We start from the raw sequence: 23,928 nt of genomic DNA, 5'->3' as shown, positions 1-23,928 counted from the left end.
AACTCACTAAGTTTATGAGCTGTCCAAAATCTAAAATTGTCTTATTCTAAAAAGTTGTTTCATATTACATTTGTTATTTATTTTCTCTCCTGGAAACATCAGCCCAAAAGCTGTCCTTTAGTGATTATGTATAAACATACATACATAGAACATTTAGAAAACACAGTTTAAGAATGATTTTGAAAATTAAATGTATACTGACATGTTCAGAAAATAATTAGAATAAAAATTAAATTCTTATTACAGGGGTCCTTGGGCCAAAAGAGGAAATCCGCTCTAGTTACGGCTTTTTAAATAATGATCAGTAAAATAATATGTAGCTCTGAGAATCAGCTGATAAAACTAGGGCTAAGAAGTTAAAAAACTTCTAAGTGTACAGAGCATATTCAGACTACCAATCAAATTTTACATTTGTTCAAAAAATCACTTAATTTCATTTTCTTTTTGTCCTTGTGCAGAAAATTATGGGCAGCTGGTAAAGTGGACATTGACATTAAATAGGAAGTGAATATTAACCTCCCACCAAGCCCTATTATTGGAGGCCATTAATTTTTGACCAGGAAATGTAGTAAAACTTAAGACAAAAAAAGTCAAATAAACTTCTATTTTCCCTGAAGATCTCTGGAATAAACAGGTCAATAAATAACTTTTAAACAACTTAAACAGTTTTTGAAGATTTTTTAAATGTCTTGTTAAGTAACATTTAAGTAGCTATTATTTATGCTTACTTCCAATTAACTTATACCTGTATTGAAAATTTTTTCAACTTAAAAATAATGAAGTAGTTGGCATTACAAAAAATCAACTAAAAGGTAACCTTGCATTTTAAAGTTTACTTAAGGGAACATAATTGCCACGATGTTTTGGCTGTATTTTTAGGCTCAATAATCCCAAAATATATGGCATAAAAAACTTCTCTATTTCAACACCTAAGATAAACAATCCTTAGAAATAATTACTGACAACTGGATAAGAGTGAACTACAACTGTATAAAACCAAAGAGTTGCAACGTATAATACTCTTGCTTTATATAAACACTAAGAAATGACTTTCAGAATCTTATAATTATCTTTTTAACTTGATTCCGTAGGCGTTCTTAAATTCCATATTAAGATTATAATCTGTGAGAATACCCAATTTTAAGTCTGTATTTTACTAAGTTTACAGTCAAATGTCAATATCAAAGTATGTACCATTTGTAAAGGCTCAAAGCATATTTGTTGAAATACAAAATATTTTTATTTTAAACATAAAAGCTCTAAATTTTATTCATTTCCTATGTGTAATAGTCAACATTCAATGAGCTAAAATGTGCATTGGCACTAACATTCACTCTAACCCAGGAGTCAGCTTCTGTTACTCATCCCCAAAATATGAGAAGCTATTCAAAATATTTTCATTCAAAAGTTAAACAGAAAAAAACCTTTTTTATTTTTTGAGATGGAGTCTTGCCGTGTTGCCCAGGCTGAAGCACAGTGGCATGATCTTGGCTTACTGCAAGCTCCGCCTCCCAGGTTCACACCATTCTCCTGCCTCAGCCTCCCGAGTAGCTGGGACTATAGGCGTCCGCCACCACACCTGGCTAATTTTTTGTATTTTTAGTAGAGACGGGGTTTCACCGTGTTAGCCAGGATGTTCTCGATCTCCTGACCTTGTGACCTGCCTGCCCCAGCCTCCCAAAGTGCTGGGATTACAGGTGTGAGCCACCGCACCTCGCCTGAGGAAAGAAAATAAACATTAAAGGAGAAAAGAAAGGTGACATTCGTTAAGAAAAATAAGTTCAACTCATGGAAACAGTGGAAAACAAAAATTATAAGCCATTATTCAACAATATTGCCATATAGAACATACCATAACATTAAGAGGAAATGAAGGACCCATTGAATTCTCTAAAATAATCAAAGCAGCAGGAATGGGATAAAGACATTTAAAAAATGCAATAGAAAGGAGGTGAGATTCAAAATTCATGAGTTATCTTACTGGTGCCATTCGTATTGCTGGGTGAGTGCCGCAACCTTGCACCGCTTCATGAAGTGTTTCACCACACATAGTGCGAAGTTCAACCAAGTGACAATACACAGCATCAATCTTAGGCACCAATCCAATGCTGACCAGAGAAAAACAAAGACTGTAAGGAAGAAAAAGTACAAAATTACATGAGTTGTGTGCTCTGTTTATCACTGTAGTTTTAAATTTTATCCTTTTGTCAGGAACTTTCTAAAACCATGCAAACACACACCATGATTTCCAAAGTCTTCAAACAATGTCTTTAAGTCAAACACTAACTCATACATATTATATTATAAAACAAATTAATAATGAGCATCAGACAAATTGCCCACTTCATGAGCATGTGCATATGAGACAATCTTTTCTCAATGATAAACCAGTGAATTGGAAAAACAGTCTTCAGAGAGCTAATCTGTAGCCAATCTTCTTCTTTCGTTTTTTTAAGTTTAGTGTTTTACAGTTTCTGAAACACATACATACATGGCATGTATTTTTCCAGGTAAGAATGCTATTATCAAAGCTTTAAAAGTGATTTGTGGTTCAACACAGTATTGAAAGGGTATGTAGAAAACCATTACTTATGTTTACAGACAACAATGATAACTACAACATGAAATTAGTAAATGAAATAAAGCTATTGTTAAGTAAACCTATAATGTGAAATTGATATGCAATGATGACCTGATACATGGGAGATGAATAATCACCATAAACAAAGACAAACCGATCCTCGCAAAGTATTTTTTAAAAATTATTTTATGTATTTTCTATTTCAATTTAACCTGTTCAGCTTTGATGTCTAGTTTTTAGTGCCTATTTTATTTGAAAGTGTATCTTTAAAATGAATGACTTGATATATTAAAAAGTAACAATTATGAAAATCACTATATCTATAACGTCTATCATTTAATACTAAAATGACTGGATGAATTTTCACTACAGATGTAAAGTATGCATGAAATGACCTAAAATATATGGTTCTAATTTATAATACTCCAGATGTTTATAAAAAATATCTGGATGAGGCTGGGCGCGATGGTTCACGCCTGTAACCCCAGCACTTTGGGAGGCTGAGGGGGGCCAATCATGAGGTCAGGAGATCGAGACCATGCTGGCTAACACAGTGACACCCAGTGTCTACTAAAAAATACACAAATATTAACCAGGTGTGGTGGTGCGTGCCTGTAATCTCAGCTACTTGGGAGGCTGAGGAAGGAGAATCGCTTGAACCCAGGAGGCAGAGGTTGCAGTGAGCCAAGATCGCACTGCTGCACTCCAGCCTGGGCGACACAATAATACCTTCAAATTGTAGATAAGAGAGATTTAATTGCCTCACATCTTATTCCCAGATTTTTTCTTATTCAAAGCTAAATTAATTCAAGCCTCAACATTTTAATTTCTTCACTTAGAATTCTCAGAATATTTTGAATAGCATCAAGTTACATTACCTTAACCCAAGCTGTGGATTATAAATCCTGTTCACCAGATAGCAAAATATAAAACCAATTTATGATACACATTTTGAATACTGAACTCCATTCAGGAAGGAATCCCAAAGCTGGGAGGGAACAAATGCTTTGAGACAGTATGATGTTTGTTTGTTTACACTTTTCCCTCAACTCCTACTTTATTTAATCTAGTTCCTACAAATGATCAATTTTTAGCATAATAGTATAATGGATTCCTCCAACTCTCAGCAATTTCAATCATCTGACTTCCCCAAGGCAACCAATGCAACTTGATTTCCTTATACTTAATAAATTATACAGCTTGTGTTAAGCAGCCCAAAGTAACAAAAAGCTGAATAATAACAAAGTACATTGAGTGAAGGGTCTTCCTCACCCGACACATCTCAAAAGATCATGTCAGAAACTGATAAACTAAGAAAGGCATCCCATATATCATCCTATTCAAATTACTGTCATTTTTTATAGTTTTTGAAACTGTATTGTGGTACCAGGTACATCATACATAAAATAACTGTAGGCTTAAGATTTAGTAATTTTCATAGTTTTCATTTTTCATAATATATTCATTTTAAAGTAAAAGAAACATCTTCAAATAAAATAAGCCTGAAAAAGTAGACATCATGTGGTTGGCAAAAAACGTTAGTATTTTGAGCAGTTACTGAATGTGTCCTTCCTGGAAACCAGTCAGTTAAAGTAGACTTATTCTTTCTTTCCTTGAAAATACCAAATTTATAGCCAAACAGCAACACTTACATAATGTGAGCAAATGATGTGGCAATTCCTCAAGAGATTTAAATAATTTTCAAATGCCTTGGAAATAATTCCTTTCAACTACAACCTCTCAGTAGAAAGAGATCATCTCATTTTCAGTATGTGAACTACCTATATGTAAACTACGATAAACTGTCATAAGGAAAAATGAGAAATAAAGTACTATACCAGCTATACCATGTACCAGTGGTGGCTAAGATAATTGATTCATATGTGTGTATACTACTTTTTATATTTCTCAATTACATATCTAATTTATCCTAAAGGAAGCCTATGAAGATTGTGTATAACACAGATCTTACAACTATAATTCATCTCTTATGGCACATCATAATAAAAAAGATGACAGTACAAGTACTATTTCAGCAACTATTAGGAACTTGCATTATAATAAGAATCAAATAGTAGATATATTTTAAGATTTTCTAAGAAGAAACACTAGAATATTTAGATCTAAACTCAGTACTTATGAAGTATGAGTATGTTTCACCAAAGTAAAACTCCAAACACCTTACTACTCTTCATAAACCCTCAACACACATCAGTAAAACTTTTATCTTATTTGAGAATGTGATGCATTAAAAAAATGTGTGGACTGGTTAAAGAACCATGGGAGAAGAGAACTTACTGAACCAAGAATCATCAGAAAACAAAAATTACATTATGAATGAATTTAAGACCAGAAGTCCAAATATCTATGAATAATTTCATGTGATATTTCAAGACAAAAATATTTCCATAATAAATGTCTTCAGTGAAACTCTGAAATAGTCAGTCTCACAAATTTGTATATTCACTTTACAAACAGTCCTTTTCAATCAAAAAAGTACTTCAGATTCAATAGCTATTAGCCTCAAACCAAGGGGGAAAATATCCTAACAAGAAACAATTTATCAAGCAATCTATAATAATAAAGTATCACTACACAAGGCATAATTTAAAAAGATACTTTGAACTAATATTTATGTTCCTTTTCAAGCTGTTTCATTAAAAAGTTACTGATACTTAATATTCAACAGTCAATATAGTTTTTTTCTTTATAAAAACAGATGTTCGTATAACTTGACCTCTGATACAGACACACTCCACCCTCCACACATGCAGCGCCCATTAGAGAAGAAGAAGTTGCATAGCCACTTTGACCAAGTGCACTGAGGCATGCATGAAGCACCTCTTCAGGCATGTTTGGAACCCAGAAAGGAGCAGCTCAGCCACTTGCAGTTCCTTCCATGCTTGAAAGTGATCTAGTCAATTGTCCACAAAAATATTTCACAATTAAAGTAACTAGCCACAAAGCATCAAAAAAGTATATATTTGGGTTTATCATACACAAATTTAAAGCATTTATATAAAGATATCCACTCTGAATATTTTTAGTGTTCTGAGCCACAGGGGAAAAAAGCAACAATGTCTTATTTCTGAATTATACATAAACTTGAGGGGTGAAACCAGTCTTTTTTTTAATGGCCTTGAAAGTAAACCTAGAAGATACAATGCCCTGGGCTCATTACGCTGACAAAAGTAATTTTTTTTTAAGTTTTTGATACAAACATACCTTATTTACAATCTTCATTAAACTTTCCCTTTTGGAACAAAGCATATTCAATTTTAATTCTACCAACAATTTAACTCAGTGATACTCACTAAGGGAGGAGGTATGGTATCGTTCCCTCAGGTATGTGTATTTGTTCATAATGACTAGGGATAGGGCAGACGCAGCACAACTGGCATTTAAAGAAATGAGGCCAGAGATGTTAAAGGTCCTGCAATGCCCAAGGTATCCTGCACAACAAAAGACTGTGTTCCCAAAATGCTCACTAAACACCTGCTGAGAAAAATTAAATGTGTCCCCAAATAGCTTTATCAACAGTTAATTTTTCACTGCAGGAATGGATAGAATATGGGCAGTGTTTATTTTAAATAAATACAACATCCAGGGCAAATGAGGGTGAAGGGTTATTTTCAACTCACTAGAGGCAGAGTCTTAAAATCGAATTTGATTATAAACAGGACAAATATACTAAGCTATCAATGACTCAAGCCCCCTTTAAGGAAGGAAAATGCTAAACTTCACAAGTAAGTGTGAATATCTAGCATTTGCTAAAAGTGGAACAATGGAAAATAACACCTGAGAACTTCCAAAATAGGGTTGTTCATAATCACAGAACATAATTTTAAAAATCCACAGTCCAAATCTGATAAAAGTTTTGCTCTCTATTTAAAGTCTCCACATCAGATTTGAAGGTTTCAAAAGTATCTTTTAAAGATTTCACTTATTTTGTCTGATATGCATTTGTATCTTGTGAACACCTCTTTTAAGGTATGTTAATATTTCATTTTAAGAAAAATGAAAATTTACACTATGAATGAATTTAAGATCAAAAGGTTTAAAAAAAGGACCATCAAATATAGTCCCATCATTTTGTCAATGTGCTATACAGGACTACAACATAAATGCTATTACTTTTAAATGGTAAGGTGGCAAGTCAATGTATCAAATGCTGTGAAAGGACTAAGAGTATTCAAATAACATGTCTGAAAAGCTTTGGGATGAAAATTTTAAATTATATTTTCAGTGGCAATTTTCTCAAGGGCTTCTGATCTGAATAAAACGTTTTAGATTTAATCTTTCCAAAGCATCTTATTAACTCCATCTTCTTTAATATGGACCCTTTGGTAAAAAATATTTCTCAATTATCACATATAATCACCATGGACAAATTTTCCTATTCCATACATCTAAATTCAGAACCTTTTTGAAAACCAATAATGCATTTCATAAAAAGAAAAATTCAAAGAAAATAAAGACTATTTTTTTTTTTTTAGTAATTTAGCAATACCTATTGAACTTACATTGGTGATGATTCGATGGAGTGAATTTACTGGCAGATAGTGAAATGCAGAACGTGAATTCTGAGCCAGGCAGATCTACAGAAAAAGAAAAATAAGCAGATTATTCTTATGACAAAAATACTCAGGAATAAAAGTGAAGACAAAAAGGACTGCAAATAGAAAGTTTTTTTAAAAAACACGAAGTTTTTAAGGTCTTGAAATGAACATCAATACGTAACAATGAGAAATACCGATAAAGGTGAACCTGTTTATCTCTCTAGTCTTTCTGTTTATAAAGGATAACAGCATCAGTAAACACAGTTAGATAAAAACCAATGCTCTCACCTTAAAGTGTTGGTTGTTGTGAGGGCTTATATGAAAGCAAGAAACAAGGCAGTCGATCATAAGATCCACATCTGCAGGCTGCCTCTTGAGAATGGCTTACCTGGATGAAAAAGCAGGTTCTATAAAAACCCCAACAGAAAACAAAAGCCTTTAAATACCCATGCAGTATTTCTTTACTATTATGTAATAACATCAGTACATTACCCACATAGATGGCAGTAAAATTCAGTTGCCAGAAGCAGCACAAAGCACCAATACTGTGCTTCATCAGTCTGATACAATTCTTCCTATACCATATATAGGTTCCTTTCAGGCCTTAATTGTCACATTATTTTAAACCCAAGTCTTGTATATTTATGCTTATTTAAGAAAATGGTGTTTTCTTCACATTCTCAGTCCATTTAGGCTAATGAACACAGTAACGACAAAAGCAAGTCCTATGAACTTATCAAAGAAGAATCAGAACTTTAATGTTAGCAATTATCTTTGACATAATACTTTTGCTAGAAAATTCATTTAATTTTCTTAAACTTTGTAGTAGAGAAGGAACAAGCACGTTAATGTTAAGATCAACCACCATGGACTGAACAAGTAGGAAAATGACAGAGTTATCTTCCGAATTGATGTAAGTACTTACTTTACACGGTTTGACACAGGCAATCGCAGCACTTTCTGTCAGCTGCCTACTTCCTCCATGGCCAGCAAGAGCTTTTTGTAGACTGTGCAGAAACAACTTCTACAGAATTCAAATACAGCGATAAGACAATATATGAAGTTTCTTTTATTCCAGATGTACCTAATATGACAGCAAATTAACAGCCTCTAAAACTCATACTATAAAGAATGCATAATTTATATTTGTGGTTTTCAATTTCATAATTTGAGTAGTAGTCATTTAAATGTTTCTCAAATTAAAAAAAAATCTTTTTTCCATTTTCTTTATTGAATTACTAAAGGAATATACAAAACAGTCCTTCCCAAAGAAGGGAGCTGTTTTCTGAACTTTTTTTTTTTTCCCCTGAGATGGAGTCTTCCTCCGTTGCCCAGGCTGGAGTCCGGAGGCACGATCTCAGCTCATTGCAACCTCTGCCTCCTGGGGTCAAGTGATTCTCCTGCCTCAGCCTTCAGCATAGCTGGGATTACAGGTGCCTGCCACCACGCCTGGCTAATTTTTGTGGTTTTGGTAGGGACAGGGTTTCCACATATTGGCCAGGCTGGTCTTGAACCCCTGAGCTCAAGTGATCCTTCTGCCTTATCTTCCCCAAAGTGTTGGGATTACAGGTGTGAGCCACCATGCCTAGTCTTCAACTTTGAATTCAGCTGATCATATCTGCTTTTTGATATTTAAAATCTAAATATTGTACTTTCTTGGCTCTGGTCTATGATAAACTGTTTCATCTTTTTCTAATGCTCCAGACTATATTCAACCTTCAGCCTTCTAAATAAGAATATATTCAAGGCTGTTCTGTTGCTCTAAATTTGTTTCTCAAAAAAAATTACCTACTCTTGTGATGTCAACCCCTTTACAGTTCATTAACAAATGTCTTCCCTTGGCTTTTCTCCTAAATGTGTATCTCACATCTCCACCTACATGTATGCTCAAATGTAACATATCAAAAACTAAACTCACCCAACACCAGCATAACATATTCTTCTCAAGTATACATGGAACATTCTCCAAAACAGACCATATATTAGGCTACAAAACTGATCTTAATATATTTAAAGAAACTGAAATCATACAAAGTATGCTTTCTGATCATAATGGAAATGAAAAACCAACAGCAAACGAAAAACTAAAAAATTCACAAATATGTGAAAATGTGTGAATCTTAACTAACAAAGGAAAAAATCACAAAGAAAATGAGAAACCATCTTGAGACCAATGAAAATGAAAACACAACACACTAAAACTTCTGGGATGCAGTGAATGCAAGGCTAAAAGGAAAGTTTAAAGCTATAAACACTTACATTAAAAAATAAAAGTTTTCAACTCAATAATCTAACCATACACGTCAAGGAACTAGAAAAAGAGTAAACTACACCAAAGCTAGCAGAAGGAAGGAAATAGTAAAGATCAGAGTGAAAACAAACAGCGATCAGAAAAACAATGGAGAAAAATTACAAAATGAGAAGCTGACTCTTTGAAAAAGTCAAGAAAACTCTAGCTAGTTCAATTAACAAAAAATATAAATAAATAAAAGAGACACAGAGAGAAAGAACACCAAATTACTAAAGTCAGATAGGAAAGTGGTGACATGGCCAGGCTCAGTGGCTCATGCCTGTAATCCCGGCACTTTGGGAAGCCAAGGCAGGTGAAGCACTTGAGGTCAGGAGTTTAAGACCAGCCTAAACAATATGATAAAGCCCTCGTCTCTACTGAGAAGACAAAAATTACACAGGCATAGTGGTGCATGCCGGTAGTCCCAGCTACTGAGGAGGCTGAGGTAGGAGTATCACCTGAACCCAGGAGGTGGAGGTTGCAGTGAGCCAAGATCATGTCACTGCGCTCCAGCCTGGGTGAAGGAACAAGACTCCATCTAAAAACAAAAAGAAAAAGAAGAAAGTGGTGATACTACTGATTTTACAAAACTAAAAAGGATGATGAGATGATACTATGTAAAACTGTATGCCAACAATTTGGATAACCCGGACAAAATAGACAAACTCCTCCAAACACACAATCTACCAAAACTAACTCATGAGGAAATACAAAATCTACATAGAACTATAACTAGTAAGGGGATCAAATCAGTAATCAAAAAGCACCCAAAGAAAAGGCCAGGACCAGACAGCTTTCACTGGTTGTTTTGACCCAAAATTTAAAGAACGCTTCTCAAACACTTCCAAAAAGTTAAAGAGAAGGGAACACTTTTCCTCCTTAGTTCTATGAGTGCAACATTACTCTGATACAAAAGCCAGACAAAAATACTACAAGAAAACTATAGGCCAATAATACCTTAAAAATGTTGATGAAAAACTCAACAAAATCGGCAGCCTATTAAATGGATGACATACTATGACCAAGTGAAACTTATTCCAGGAGCACAAGATGGTTCAACAACAACAAAAAAATCAATGTAATACACCACATCAGTAGAATGAAGAAGAAACTCCACATGATCATCTGAATTGATACAGGAAAACCACTTGACAAAGTTCAACACCTTTCATGATAAAAAACACTCAAGCTAGGAATAGAAAGATATTTCCTCAACATCATAAAGGCCATATATTAAAAACCAATAGCTAATAACACACTCAATAGTGAAAGACTGGAAAGACTGAAAGTTTTTCCTCTAAGATCAGGAACAGCCCAGTTTTTTTACTTCTATTTGGCATAATACTAGAAACTCTAGACAGAGCAATTAGGCAAGAAAAAGATGGAAAAGTCATTCAAATTGGGCAGAAAGAAGCAAAATTATGTCTATTCACAGATGATATATATGTAGAAATCCCTAAAGATGACATATACACACCAAAAGCAAACTGTTAGAGCTAATAAATTCAAAATCATAGAATACAAAATCAGCACACAAAAATCAGCTGGATTTCTATACATTCGCAATGAAAAATACAAAAAGGAAATTAAGAAAACAACTCCACTTATGATAGCATCAAAAACAAAATATTTAGGAATTAATGAAGTGAAAAACTTATAAAATTAAAAACTACAAAACATTGCTGAAAGAAATTAAACATAAATATGTGGAAAAATATCCCATGTTCCTAGATTGTTAAGGTAACAATATTACCCAAAGCAATAAACAGATTCAATGCAATCCCTATCAAAATCCCAATGTTATTTTTTGAAGGAAAAAGAGAAAAACCCATCCTAAAATTCATATGAATCTCAAAGAACCACATAATAGTCAAAACTATCTTGAAAAAGAATAAATTTGGAAAACTCACACTTTTTTATTTGAAAATTTACTACAAAGCTACAGTAATCAAAACAATGTGGTACTAGCATAAGCACAGTTATACAGATCAACAGAATAGAGAGCCTAGAAAGAAATCTCACACATATGACCAAACAATTTTTGACAAAGGTGGTAAGACCTTTCAATGGAGAAAGAATAGTCTTTTCAACAAATGATGCTAGGAAAACTGATTACCCAGATGCAAAAGAATGAAGATGGACTCTTCTCTTACATCACATACAAAAATTAACTCAAAATAGATCAAAGACCAAAGCTTAACAGTAAAGCTATAAAACTCCTAGAAGAAAATAAAGAAATATTTCCGTTCTGTTCCATTGGTCTATATCTCTGTTTTGGTACCAGTACCATGCTGTTTTGGTTACTGTAGCCTTGTAGTATAGTTTGAAGTCAGGTAGCGTGACGCCTCCGGCTTTGTCCTTTTGACTTAGGATTGTCTTGGCAATGCGGGCTCTTTTTTGGTTCCATATGAACTTTAAAGCAGTTTTTTTTCCAATTCGGTGAAGAAACTCATTGGTAGCTTGATGGGGATGGCATTGAATCTATAAATAACCTTGGGCAGTATAGCCATTTTCACGATATTGATTCTTCCTATCCATGAGCATGGTATGTTCTTCCATTTGCTTGTGTCCTCTTTGATTTCACTGAGCAGTGGTTTATAGTTCTCCTTGAAGAGGTCGTTTACATCCCTTGTAAGTTGGATTCCTAGGTATTTGATTCTCTTTGAAGCAATTGTGAATGGAAGTTCATTCCTGATTTGGCTCTCTGCTTGTCTGTTACTGGTGTATAAGAATGCTTGTGATTTTTGCACATTAATTTTGTATCCTGAGACTTTGCTGAAGTTGCTTATCAGCTTAAGAAGATTTTGGGCTGAGACCATGGGGTTTTCTAAATACACAATCATGTCATCTGCAAACAGGGACAATTTGACTTCTTCTTTTCCTAACTGAATACCCTTGATTTCTTTCTCTTGCCTGATTGCCACACATCTACAACCATCTGATCTTTGACAAACCTGACAAAAACAAGAAATGGGGAAAGGATTCCCTATTTAATAAATGGTGCTGGGAAAATTGGCTAGCCATAAGTAGAAAGCTGAAACTGGATCCTTTCCTTACTCCTTATACGAAGATTAATTCAAGATGGATTAGAGACTTAAATGTTAGACCTAATACCATAAAAACCCTAGAAGAAAATCTAGGTAGTACCATTCAGGACATAGGCATGGGCAAGGACTTCATGTCTAAAACACCAAAAGCAACGGCAGCAAAAGCCAAAATTGACAAATGGGATCTCATTAAACTAAAGAGCTTCTGCACAGCAAAAGAAACTACCATCAGAGTGAACAGGCAACCTACAGAATGGGAGAAAATTTTTGCAATCTACCCATCTGACAAAGGGCTAATTTCCAGAATCTACAAAGAACTCAAACAAATATACAAGAACAAAACAAACAACCCCATCAAAAAGTGGGGAAAGGATATGAACAGACATTTCTCAAAAGAAGACATTCATACAGCCAACAGACACATGAAAAAATGCTCATCATCACTGGCCATCAGAGAAATGCAAATCAAAACCACAATGAGATACCATCTCACACCAGTTAGAATGGCAATCATTAAAAAATCAGGAAACAATAGATGTTGGAGAGGATGTGGAGAAATAGGAACACTTTTACACTGTTGGTGGGAGTGTAAACTAGTTCAACCATTATGGAAAACAGTATGGCGATTCCTCAAGGATCTAGAACTAGATGTACCATATGACCCAGCCATCCCACTACTGGGTATATACCCAAAGGATTATAAATTATGCTACTACAAAGACACATGCACACGTATGTTTACTGCGGCACTATTCACAATAGCAAAGACTTGGAATCAACCCAAATGTCCATCAGTGACAGACTGGATTAAGAAAATGTGGCACATATACACCATGGAATACTATGCAGCCATAAAAACGGATGAGTTTGCGTCCTTTGTAGGGACATGGATGCAGCTGGAAACCATCATTCTTAGCAAACTATCACAAGAAGAGAAAACCAAACACCGCATGTTCTCACTCATAGGTGGGAACTGAACAATGAGCTCACTTGGAATCGGGAAGGGGAACATCACACACTGGGGCCTATCAATGGGAGGGGGGAGAGGGGAGGGATTGCATTGGGGAGTTATACCTGATATAACCTGCACGTTATGCACATCTACCCTAGAACTTAAAGTATAATAAAAAAAAAAAAAAAAAAAAGAATAGACAGTGCACCTGGCCATCCTGAATCTGTTTGCTATGAAGAAGAAAATGTCAGTGTTACATTTTACCTCCAAATACAACTGCATTTTTTCAGCCCCCTGACCAAGGCATCATTCTTGTTGTCAAGGTCACGTACACCTGCCTGGTACAGTCCTGCTGCATGTGACGACATTCAGGTGAATGATGGACCAAATACCATGACGGTGTCCCATAAAATTACAATGGAGCTGAAAAAATCCTGTCACTTAGTGATGTGGTAGCCTTGGTAAGGTCATCGTGCAAGACATCACATGTGTGTAGTGCTGTTGATGTAAACCTGTGCTTCCAGTCATATATAATCTAGCACATAGGATTATGCACAGTACATAACACATTATAATGATGATAATGGCTACTGGTTTATGTCTTTATATTTTACCTTTTGTCATTTTAGAATGTACCCCTTCTACTTATTAAAAAAATTAAATGTAAAACAGTCTCAGGTAGGTTCTTCAGGACGTATTCCAGAACAAGGCATTGTTATTGGAGGAGAGGACAGCTTCATGTATGTCATTGCTTCTGAAGACCATCTAGTTGGAGAAGATATAGAGGTGGAAAACAGTGATGATGTTGATCCTGACCCTGTGTAGGCCTATGAGATTAATGCAGGTCGTGTTTTTGTGTTAGTTTTTAACAAAAAAGGTTACAAAGTAAAAAAAACTCATAGAATAAAATATTTTTGTACAGCTGTACAATCTGTGTGTTAAGCTAAGTGTTACTACAAGAGTCAAAAAATTAAGAAAAATTAAGGTTATAAAGTCAAAAAGTAACAGCTAAGGTTAATTTATAATTGAAGAAAGAAAAAACATATGTAGTACAGCCCAAGTGTACAGTGTTTAATAAAGACTGCAGTAGTGCACAGCAATGTCCTAGGCTTCACATTCAGCCTCCAGTCTTTCACTCACTCGAGCAAATTCCCGTCCTGCAAGCTCCATTCATCCTAAGTCCCCTATTCAGGTATACCATATTTTATCTTTTATGCCCGATTTTTACTGTTCCTTTTCTGTGTTTAGATATGTTTAGGTGCACAGATACCATTGTGTTGCAATTACCTGCAGTTTTCAGTACAGTAACATATGGTACAGGTTTGTAGCCTAGGAGCAATAGCGCATACTATACAGCCTAGGTGTGTAGTAGGCTGTTACATCTAAGTCTGTGTAAATGCATTTTCGTCATTGATGCAAAGACACGATCATCTTATGACATATTTCTAAGAACGTATCTATGTTAATTGATGAATGACTGTACTTGATCACATTTTATCAGCAATTGATGCAGACCGTAATCTGGACATAATGTAGTGCCACTATTCACTATTGCTAATGCAGTAACATTCTTGAAAGCTGCAATGGATGAATTAAAACCAGAAGTTGTAAATGCCTGCTAGAGGAACTTACAGAGTGAAGTCATGAATGATTTTAAAGGCTTCTCTGGCATCAGTGGAGAAGTTAGGAAAACCATTCATGCAGCAAGACAAGTTGGTGGAAAAGGGTTGCCGACATGCTTGCTGAAGTGGCAGAAGATACTGAAGGCCATCAGGAAGTGTTAAGAAATGAATTGGAAGAACTTGTTGAGTCGTCTTCAGAGAAAGATGAAGAAATGAAGCAGAACCAGCACTGTGGACATAATCGAGATGTGCTGAAGTGTTTCAAATTGCACAGTCATTAAAGAACTATGGAATATCTTAGGATGGAATGCAGTGTTAAAATTACTTGTATTCTCACCGAAGAATTACAGCCTCTGCAGCAACAGTTTGAGTAAAAGAAAGAAAACAACTGATTGCAGTGTTCTTCCAGCAGGTCTTGGAAAATAAACAAAACAAAAATCTTCAATTCTTAAGGACCCCCAAACAGCAGCATGTGCTCCCGACACCCAACAAAAAAGACATTGTCATGGCGCAATGCTCTGAGATCACTTGAAGCAGGTGACCCTCCTCTTGATGTATCATCAGAAGGGCAGTAGTAGCCTAATGATATGTCAAAATGTCTACGTCATTTGCCTCACTTCATGTCATCCCATAGTCACTGTGTCATCTCACATTGCCACAGGAAGTGCAGTAGAGTAAGGTATTTTGAGAGAGAGATGGAGACCACAGTCACATGACTTTTATTATAGCCTGTTGTCCTAATTGTTCTATTTTATCGGTAGTTACGGTTGTTAATCACATGGTGCCCAGTTTATAAGTTAAACTGTATTCCGGTGTGTGTGTATGTATGTATGCATGCATAGTAAAAAAACAGCGTATATAGGGTTGTATATTATCTGCAGTATTAGGAATTCACTGGGGGTCTTGACACTATTCCCTGCAGATAAGGGGGAAGGAACTACTACACACATTTGGAGAGATACATTTTCTTCTACAAATCTACAGAAGATCAGATATTCATTGTTGAAATAACCTTAAGGGTTTACAGGACATTAAGCTGGCTTAAGAACATACAGCCAGTTGCACGTTTTGGTGAGCCTATGGAGGGGGATCATCTCTACCTCTAAGCTGTCTGGCCCTGGTGAGGGGGGTGGATTTCCAAGGGCAACAAGGTCTTCTGAAGCTGCTCCTAAATGCAAAGCTCTGATGTGGGGCTCTCAGGGCACTTGCTGCTCCTGTGGCTCCAGCTGCTACCCCTACTCCCTGAGAAGAGCCCCCAGTAGCCCAACTCTTGGTACATGGGATATAGGGCCGTCTTTATTGCTTTGACTTGCTCCAGGTTTCAGGAGAAGCCTGGGCAAGGCTGTTAATGAACGTATGTCTCTTTCTCTGGCTTTGGTGTCCAGGCATCAATTTCCCTCGGTTTAATTATTAACTTAAGTCTGTGGAAGTTTGCTTATATAACTGGTGTGCTATGGAGGCCTGTGTGATTGTCAGGAAGAAGCGGCCTGCTGTATTACTTCTTGTATTTTTTTTATTATTTTTTGAGACTGGGTCTTACTTTGTCAGCCAGGCTGGAGTGCAGTCACACAATCATGGCCCACTGCAACCTCCACCTGATGGGTTTAAGCAATTCTCCCACCTCAGCCTCCCAAGTAGCTGGCACTACAGGAATGCATCATCACACCTGGCTAATTTTTGCATTTTTTAATAGAGAGAGGATTTGACCATGGTGGCCAGGCTACTTTTGAACTCCTGACCTCAGGTCATTCTCCTGCCTTGGCCTCCCAAAATGTTGGAATTACAGGCGTGAGCCAGTGCAATCTGCCACCTCTTGTATTTTTGTCAGTACGTGAGTGTGTTTTAATCAAAGTGTTCTGGTATTCTGGTACTCATAGTAGTTTATTCCATATATGTTTGGCTTCTTGATATTTTCTGTCTCAAAAGACATATGAATGAATTCTCCTTGGAGAATTATCTTTGCCACTTAATTTATTTGGTCCTCAGTGTTACCTTATCTATCGTAAATATAGGCAGTCTTTAATTTTGTTTATATCTTCTGCCATATGTTTGGTATTCGTCAATTTCTTTATTTTCAGATTTTTTTTTCTTTTCTGGCAAGTAATGTATGGCTGGTTTTGTTTTAAAATTAAATATTTCAGGCTAGGCTGGTGGTTCATGCCTGTAATTCCAGATTTTGGCAGGCCAAGGCAACAGGATCACTTGAGGCCAGAAGTTCGAGTTCAGCCCGGGCTATAACATAAGGAGACCCTGTCTGTACCCCCCCAAAAAAGACACCAAATTGTTTTAAATTAAAAAAATAAATAAAGTCAAATATTTCTGTCATTGATAAGAAATTTACCACACCCATGTGTCCTCTTGCAGTTTACTGCTTTGTCATTTAACAATTTTGTTGACAGTATCAGTAAAACATCATTGATATGATGTATATTTTACTTTGTATTATAGTTTTTAGCAACTTTATCTGTTATGCTGCTGGTCAATTTTTTTTTGTGAATTTGTTAGATTGTTGGTTTATAGTTCTGATTATCAACTTACTACTGATTATTGAGCATGTATTTATTAACATATATATCTTAATGTTCTCTCTTCAATATCTTTTTTTCTTTTTCAACATTCATTCAGAATCGGGAGGTATGTGCCCATTTGTTAGAAAGGTATATTGCATGATGCTGAGGTTGAGGGTATGACTGAACTCACCACTCAGGTAGGAGCATAGTACCCAGTTGGTAGGTTTTCAGCCCTTGCCCCCAGTCTTGTCTCCTCTCTCTAATCATCCCCAGTGTCTGTTGTTCCCATCTTTATGTTCATATATACTCAAAGATTAGTTCCCCATTGTGAGAACATGTGGTATTTGTTTTTCTATTTCTGTATTTGTTTGTTTAGGATGATGGTCTCCAGCTGAACCTATGTTGCTGCAAAGTGAATGACTTTGTTTTTTTCTGTGGCTGCGTAGTATTCTATGGTGTATATGTAGTACATTTTCTTTATCCAGTCAACTACTGATGGCTATTTATGTTGGCTCCATGTCTTGCTATTGTGAATAGTGGGTCAGTGAACATAGGCATTCATGTGTCATTACGACAGAGTATATTCCTTTGGGTACATACCTGGTAATGGGATTGCTGGGTCAAATGGTTTTGTTTTCAGCTCTTTGAGGAATAGCCACACTGTTGTCCACAATGGTTGAACTAATTTACCCTCCCTCCAATAATGTAAAAGTGTTCTTTTTTCTTTGCAACCTCACTAGCACCTGTTATTTTTGGACTTTCTAATACTATCCATTCTGACTGGTGAGATGTTATCTCATTGTGGTTTTGGTTTGCATCTCTCTGGTGATTAATGATGATAAACCTGTATGTCGATTAGCTGCTGGCATGTCTTCTTTTGAGAAGTGTCTGTTCACGCCCTTTGCTCACTTTTTAATGGGGTTATTTGTTTTTTTGTTGATTTCATTAGGTTCCTTCTGCATTCTGGATATTAGACTTTTGTCAGATGCATAGTTTGTGAATATTTTCTCCCATTTTGTAGGATGTCTGTTTACTTCCTTAATATTTTGCCTTGCTGTGCAGAAACTCTTTGGCTTAAATAGGTCCCACTTACCAATTTTTGTTTTCTTGAAATTGCTTTTGATGACTTAGCCATAAATTCCTTGCCAGGGTGAATGTCAAGAAAGGCATTTCCTAGGTTTCCTTCTAGGATTTTCCTAATTTGGAGTCTTACATTTAAATGTTTAACTCATATTGAGTTGATTTTTGTATATGGTGATATGAAGGGGTCCAGTTTCATTCTTCATATAGACAGAGTTATCCCAGCACCATTTATTGAATAAAGTGTCTTGTCCCCATTGCTTAGTTTTTGTCAACTTTGTTAAAAATCAGCTGATTGTAGTTGTGTGGCTTTATTTCTGAGTTCTCTACTTCTGTTTTATTTGACTATGTGTCTGTTTCTGTACCAGTGCCACACTGTTTTGGTTACTACAGTCTTGTTGTGTAGTTTGAAGTTAGTCAGTGTGATGGCTCCAGCTTTGTCCTTTTCGTTTAAAATTACTATGGCTATTTGTGTTCTTTGTGTCTTGGCACCCAGGGACCCAGCGAGGGGTGAGGGCAGCTCCGAACCAACCCCGATCCTCCCCACTCCCACCTCACGCTTCCCAGAAAGCTTGTCCCTGTCACTCCACCGAGCTGGATCGGGAGCCCCGCCATGCCGAGGGTATCTCCCAGAGCCCCAGCTGGTGTGGCCAGGCCCTAGGAGGAGGATGGGGCTCCCCCTATGAAGGCTTGTGGCAGCCAGAACTAATACAGTACCCCTGGTCTGGGGCCAAGATGCCAGCTGAGGAGGGCAGGAGTGTCTGGAGCCATGGCTGGTGCCTCAGTGAAAGTGGCAGTTGAGGGTTCAGCCCTTTGTAACACACGTTAGAACAGACAGGATGCCAAGTGTGTGGTCAGCATGCAGGGCAACACCACCTCCATCATCAATCCTAAACAGACAAGGATGTCCCCAAAAGCTTCACCTTTGACTACTCCTACTGGTCACACATTTCGGTGGAAGATGCCATTTGCATCTCAGCAGCAAGTGTATCGGGACATTGGACCTGCTGCTGCATGCCTTTGAAGGCTACGATGTGTGCATCTTTGCCTACAGGCAAACCGGGGCTGGGAAATCCTATGCCATGATGGGGCAGCAGGGGCCAGGGTAGCAGAGGATGATGCCACAGCTCTCTGGACTTCTTCTCTCGCATTAGTGAGAACCAGAGTGCTCAGCTATCCTACTCTGTGGAGGTGAGCTATTTGGAGATCTGTTGTGAGTGGGTACGAGACCTCTTGAACCCCAAGAGTCGAGGTTCTCTGTGGCCCCAGGAGCACCACATCCTGGGCTTCTGCATGCAGGCCCTGTCCAAATTGGCTGGGACCTCCTACGCAGACATTGCTGACCTCATAGACTGTGGAAATAAAGCATGGACTGTGGCTACCACTAACATGAATGAGACCAGCAGCCGTTCACATGCTCTCTTTACCGTTATCTTCACACAGCGCTGCCTTAACCAGCTCACTGGGCTGGACTTGGAGAAGGTCAGGTCAGTAAGATCATTTTTGTGGACCTTGTTGGGAGTGAGCGGCTGACTCCTCAGGGACCCGGGGTATGCACCTGAAGGAAGGCACCAACATCAATAAGTCTCTGACTACTTTAGGGAAGGTGATCTCGGCAGATATGCAGTCATAGAAGCAGAAGTTGGATTTTATCCCCTACAGAGACTCTGTGCTCACCTGGCTGCTCTGGGAAAATTTGGGTGGGATCTCATGCACAGCAATGATTGCAGCCCTGTGTCCCGCTGACATCAATTACAAGGAGCCTCTCATCACCCTCGGGTATGGCGACCGCACCAAGCAAATCTTCAATGCCATCAACAAGGACTCTAATGCCCAACTGTTTAGAAAGCTGCATGAGGAGGTGGCCCTGCTGCAGGAACTACTGATGGCTCAGGGAATGTCAGCTTCTGCTCCGGAAGACCTGAAGGTGGAAGAAGGAAGTGTCAGAGGTGCCTTGCCAGCTGTATCGTCTGCCCCCTGCTCTAGTTTCACTCATCCTTAACTGCACATAATGGGGAGCTGGAGCCATGATTATCCCCCAGCACAGAGCCCCAGACTGGGCCTTAGGAAGCCATGGAGAGGCTGCAGAAGACAGAGAAGATTATAGGTGAGCTGAACGAGATGTGGGAGAAGCTGTGCAAGGCAGAAGCCCTGAGGACGGAGAGAAGTGTTGCTGGCATCACCAGCCAGAGTGGTGACTCCTGAAGGGACTAGTTACCTAGAATACAAACACTCACAAAACAGTGAGGGAAAGAAATCAGCTAGAAAATGGGCAAAAATGTGAGCAGACATTTTCACCGAACTGGACATAAAGATGCACTCCACTAGTCCTGTGGAGTGGGGACTTGTGGTGTCTCCTCTGGGCGCACCCATGGCCACTCATGGACCAATCAGCACGCACTTCCTCCCCTCGGAGGTCTATAAAAGCCCTGGGGTCAGCCAGAGAAGGGCAGAAGACGTCCAGACAACGAAGAAGGCAGAAGTCATTTGACCGTCACCTGCAGAGAGGAGTATTCTCTCTGTTGACAGGTGGAGCTGATGAGATGACCGGCTACAGAGAAGCCCTGTCATCTCTGCTGAGAGCTGCAGAGGCGACCTGAGCAGCTGCAGAGAGGACCTACCCTCTCTGCTGATCGGTGCAGAGTCGAACTGCTGGCAGAGAGAAACCATTCTCCAGGGCCGCCTCCCCACCACTGAGAGCTGTGGAGAAGGTCCTCTCCCACCTAGGAGCTACGGAGAGGACCCTTACCCTCTCCTGCCGGGGGGGCTGCGGAGAGGACCTGCCAGCAGCGAGGAGCCACTCTCCAGGGCTGCCTCTCCTCTGAGAGGTGCAGACCTTACCGTCTCCTGCTGAAGAGCTGGGTAGAGGACTTACCCTCTCTTGCTGAAGAACTGCAGGGAGGACCTGCAGGCAACGAAGACCTACTGTCTTCAGGGCCTCTCCTTTGCTGAGAACTGAACACTTAATGGATGACCTGACTACAGAGAGGAGCTATGGTCTCCTGAGTGCTGTTTTAATCAAGCTCATCTTCATCTCGTTCACCTTTATTGTCTGCATATCTCATTTGTATCTCATTCTTCCTGGACACAGGCCAAGACAAGAACTTGGTGTGGGGCCACAGAGGTTTCTGGCCCAGCCAGAAAATGGACACCTAAAGTCCCATAAGAGTCTCAATTTGCATTTCCTTAGTGGTTAGTGATGTTGAGTATTTTTCTCATGTTAGTTGCCATCTTTATATCCACTTCAGTGGAAATGTCTGCTCGCATTTTTGCCCATTTTCTAGCTGATTTGTCTGTCTCACTGTTTTGTGAGTGTTTGCATTCTAGGTAACTAGTCCTTTCAGGAGTCACCACTCTGGCTCGTCTGAACTGCAATGTCTCTCATCCTTGTGTGAGTTGTGGTAATGGTTTAACTGAGCTCTTTGCCCAGTCTCATGGAGTTTCACCCTCTCCACATGAGGCTTAGTATTAAGGAAGAGACTAGAGGAGAACCCTCTGCACATTTCTGGAGTTCTTCTTGTGATTTTTTTTTTTTTTTTTTTGAGAAAGTCTTGCTCTGTCACCCGGGCTGGAAGTGCAGTGGCACCTGAGGTTAAGTGACCTTCCCACCTCACCTTTCCAGATTGTTGGTACTACGGGTGTGCACCACCACACCCAGCTGATTTTTTTTTTTTAAGAGATGGGGTCTTACTATGTAGCCCAGGCTTGTCTCAAACTCCTGGATTGAAGTGATCTGCCCTCCTTAGCCTCCCAAAGTGCTGGGTTTAAAGGTGTGAGCCACTGTGCCTGGCCTGTGATCAAGTCTCTTGGTACTTTTTTTTTTTTTTTTTTTCAAAATTCCAGCTCTCTCTCTCGCCAAACTGTGATCTCTGTTTCCTCAGCTCAGTGAGATGCTGTGCTCTGCTGAAAGTTCACTTTCTTGGCTGCAGTCTGGAAGGTGCCTCAGGCAGAAAGTCAGGGTAATGACGGGACTGGCAACATTTGTTTCCTTTCTTTCAGGGATCACCCTCCTGCCTTATCCGTTGCTTGAAAACTGTTGTTTCCTATATTTTGTCTAGTTTTCTAGTTGTTTGTTGATGGAAAAGTAAATTTAGTCCCAGTAACTCTTTTCTTCTTTTTTTATTATACCTTAAGTTCTAGGGTACATGTGCACAACGTGCAGGTTTGTAACATATGTATACATGTGCCTTGGTGTGCTGCATCCGTTAACTTGTCATTTACATTAGGTATGTCTCCTAATGCTATCCCTCGCCTCTACTCCCTCCGCAAAATAGGACCTGATGTCTGATGCTGCCCTTCCTGTGTCCAAGTGATCTCATTTTTTCAATTCTCACCTATGAGTGAGAACATGTGGTATTCGGTTTTCTGTTCTTCGATATTTTGCTGAGAATGATGGTTTCCAGCTGCATCCAGGTCCCTACAAAGGACACGAACTCAACCTTTTTTATGGCTGCATAGGTTTCCATGACATATATGTGCCACATTTTCTTTTTTATTATTAGTATTAATTTTTTCAATTATCCTTTAAATTCTAGGTTATATGTGCATAATGTGCAGGTTTGTTACACATGTATACTTGTGCCATGTTGGTGTGCTGCACCCATCAACTGGTCAGCACCCATCAATTCATCATTTATATCATGTACAACTCCCCAATGCAATCCCTCCCCCCTCCCCCCTCCCCATGATAGGCCCCGATGTGTGATGTTCCCCTTCCCAAGTCCAGGTGATCTCATTGTTCAGTTCCCACCTATGAGCGAGAACATGCAGTGCTTGGTTTTCCGTTCTTGTGATAGTTTGCTAAGAATGATGGTTTCCAGCCGCATCCATGTCCCTACAAAGGATGCAAACTCATCCTTTTTTTATGGCTGCATAGTATTCCATGGTGTATATGTGCCACATTTTCTTAATCCAGTGTGTCACTGATGGACATTTGGGTTGATTCCAAGTCTTTGCTATTGTGAATAGTGCCACAATAAACATACGTGTACATGTGTCTTTGTAGTAGAATAATTTACAATCCTTTCGGTATATACCCAGTAGTGGGATGGCTGGGTCATATGGTACATCTAGTTCTAGATCCTTGAGGAATTGCCATACTGTTTTCCATAATGGTTGAACTAGTTTACAACCCCACCAACAGTGTAAAAGTGTTCCTATTTCTCCACATCCTCTCCAACACCTGTTGTTTCCTGATTTTTTAATGATTGCCATTCTAACTGGTGTGAGATGGTATCTCATTGTGGTTTTGATTTGCATTCCTCTGATGGCCAGTGATGATGAGCAT

At 38.3% G+C, this 23,928-nt stretch overlaps 2 pseudogenes; one reads left to right on the top strand and one right to left on the bottom strand.

Annotated features, from left to right (window-relative positions):
* Positions 1–19,256, bottom strand: part of LOC113220047 — a 42,485-nt pseudogene extending 23,229 nt beyond the window's left edge.
* Positions 19,257–19,410: 154 nt separating this feature from the next.
* On the top strand, positions 19,411–20,846 carry LOC111520337 (annotated as a pseudogene).
* The last annotated feature ends 3,082 nt before the right edge of the window (positions 20,847–23,928 follow it).

Source organism: Piliocolobus tephrosceles, chromosome 17 (assembly GCF_002776525.5).
Source record: "Piliocolobus tephrosceles isolate RC106 chromosome 17, ASM277652v3, whole genome shotgun sequence".
NCBI classification, from domain to species: domain Eukaryota; kingdom Metazoa; phylum Chordata; class Mammalia; order Primates; family Cercopithecidae; genus Piliocolobus; species Piliocolobus tephrosceles.
The sequence above is the reverse complement of the archived record's forward strand: the minus strand, read 5'-3'. Positions and strand labels throughout refer to the sequence as shown.